We start from the raw sequence: 2,500 nt of genomic DNA, 5'->3' as shown, positions 1-2,500 counted from the left end.
GTTTACTCGACAGACTGCAGGGATTCGGGGAGAGTCCTCGCTGCTTATTGGGTAGATAATGCAGATTGCAGATGATGTGCAGATGATGTGCATTTTGATGAATATTTTCCCACTAGACTGCAACTGTTTCTATCTATTAATTTAGATCTAATGGGAAAAGTGTGTTCCTGGGTAGTTTTAAGCGAGGACTTTTGAAACTGTTAGCGCATCATGGATATGTTTTTGTGTCTGCCTAAGGTCTATTGTTAATATGAACTTTTAAGTGATGGTAGCACCTGAGATTCCTATATTCTCTCTATTCCTAAAGAAATCTAAACCTGAGCAAAAACACTGGCATCCAAACCTGGGTGCTTCACTTCTGGCTGATGAGGGGGAGAATATTTACATTTACTGATCTTTAGGATTGGGTTTTACCAGAGCTTCCAAATGGGATGGTGATGACTGTGGTTCTTTTGGGGCAGATGATTTATCCTGAAAGCCAGAGTTGTTTTGCTGCAAAGGTGGCGAGCACAGGTGGAGCTGTTACTGCTGTGGGCTTAAAAATGCTCTTATGAACTATATTTTATATATATATATATATATATATACAGACACAGACACACACACACATATATGTGTATATATATACAGTTCAGGCAAAGCTACAGCTCAGTATTCTGAGAGTATGACGAGCTAAAAGAAGTGTCCAACAAAATAAAAAATGAATGAATTGAAAGCCTCAGCCCAAGTTCCAGATATTTGAGCTGTTGGGAGCTGGTGCAGTTCCACGGCGCACGGGGAAGCGCCGCAGATTTGAACCAGATGACGGTCTGGCTCCCAGAGCAGAGCCTGGAGTTCTGACTTGCTTTAGAGGAATGGCTTTAACTGATTTCTGAGGTGCGGATTTTGCAAATTTGGCTAATTTTGCTGTTTTGAACTTCTTTCTAATGTGTAAGTGCACATGTGTATGGAGCTGGAAGAACAAACCCATCACTTCTTCTTTCCTGCAGTTGCCTTTTGTCTTTATTGCTAAGTAAGGATGTTCAAAAGGATCATGAGAATGCCATGAGCTTCTCCCACTGGAATAAAATTGTAATAAAGTTACATAACTAACAACACTTTACCAGGAATAGATATTTAAAACACCTTTGGAGGGAAACAAAAGCCAATATCCCAGCAATAAGATAATAAAGAGAGAAAGCCAGAGCCTGCCTGACCGAGAAACTTCTGCTTTGCTTTATCCCAGACTGATAGGGTGGCTGAGATAGTCTTTGGAAATTACAGCTGCCATGGAGAGGGAAGCCAAGCCTCGCTGTATTTCAGAAAATGAAAATGCTGTAGCCTGGCGGAGGGAGGGGCCGGGTCCCCAGGGCATCTGTTTCCCATCAGTGTCCCACCATGCTTGCAGCCTGGCTTGGCACTCTAACATTTAACCTTCCCAGCAGGAGGTAGACCATAGGGCAACAAGGCTGCGGAATAATGAAACAAGAGTGTAGTGTGGTGCACAAAGCCTTTGTGAGCGCAGAAGTTGAGACATTAAACCATCAGGGCAGGGAGATGCGAAAGTTCCAGATTTTTCTCCAAAGCCCCCATTAGCCCGGCGCAGAAGCAGGAGCGCGCCGGCTCCCAGCAGGCAAAGGCAAGGCCTTTCCCCATCTATCCATGCCTTTTTGCCCGCTGCTTTCAACTATTATAAAGATACAATTACCTTGGGAGATTGTGGCAGTTCAGTTGATTAGCACGGTGAATTAAAAGAATGAGTCACAAATGACATGTCCGGCTCTTCTCTACCAGTCCTTTGTATTCCCAGTGTACCTCACCCCTGTTGTAAGAAGGTCAAAAATTAGAGAGAGATAACAATTTTCAAGCAGCTAGCACTTAGGAGCAGAATTAACAATCATTCTGTATGTAATTGCCAGTTAATAGTAAATTGCCTTCTAGACTGTAAAATGCAATATAAACTGGTGGGCACCTAAAATTAAATTAATGAGGTATTTGCTGCATTTAAAAGTGAATAGTGCAAATTAATAACTGGGTACAATACTTGTTTTAATACATATTGAGCGGTGCAGTGTTTGCTTGTTTAATACTAATTTTAAAAGTGCTACCTGAAAAATTTGCTGTCTGTGGGTAAATCGAGTGGTCGGTGCAGGTTGTATCCATAATTTTGCTGGTACAGTCTTCCAGGTTTCTAAATTAAATATCAGAGATTATTTTTTAATTAGAATATAAGCACTGCAGCCTTATTTGATTATGGCAAATTGTGATTTGTATGCTTCAAAATGCAATTATGTTACAGATAAAATTGCACCTTTACACACATATTTTAGGCTCTGCAGATTCTGTTGCTTTGCTCTCAGCTGAGCAGCAGGGTTGTGTTTACAGTGTGTTTGTGCCACTGCCTTCCTGTTTTCTCAGAGTCTATGTTTTGTGTAGCTTCCCAAGCAAGTAAAGCATGCATAGTCTGATCCAGAGCATATCAGAACAGTTTCAAAGAATGATTTGTAGCCCTCGGAACTTT

The 2,500-nt window shown here is 41.4% G+C and overlaps 1 protein-coding gene across 2 annotated transcripts in view; it reads left to right on the top strand.

Moving 5' to 3' along the window:
- The window catches only part of EBF3 (EBF transcription factor 3), a gene marked incomplete at its 5' end in the record, with an annotated part of 118,930 nt that overhangs the window by 86,933 nt on the left and 29,497 nt on the right, over positions 1-2,500 (top strand). The gene's annotated exons all lie outside the window — the stretch shown is intronic.

This window comes from Coloeus monedula, assembly GCF_965178545.1.
Source record: "Coloeus monedula genome assembly, chromosome: 8".
Classification (NCBI taxonomy): domain Eukaryota; kingdom Metazoa; phylum Chordata; class Aves; order Passeriformes; family Corvidae; genus Coloeus; species Coloeus monedula.
This window is presented reverse-complemented; position numbering and strand designations above follow the sequence as displayed.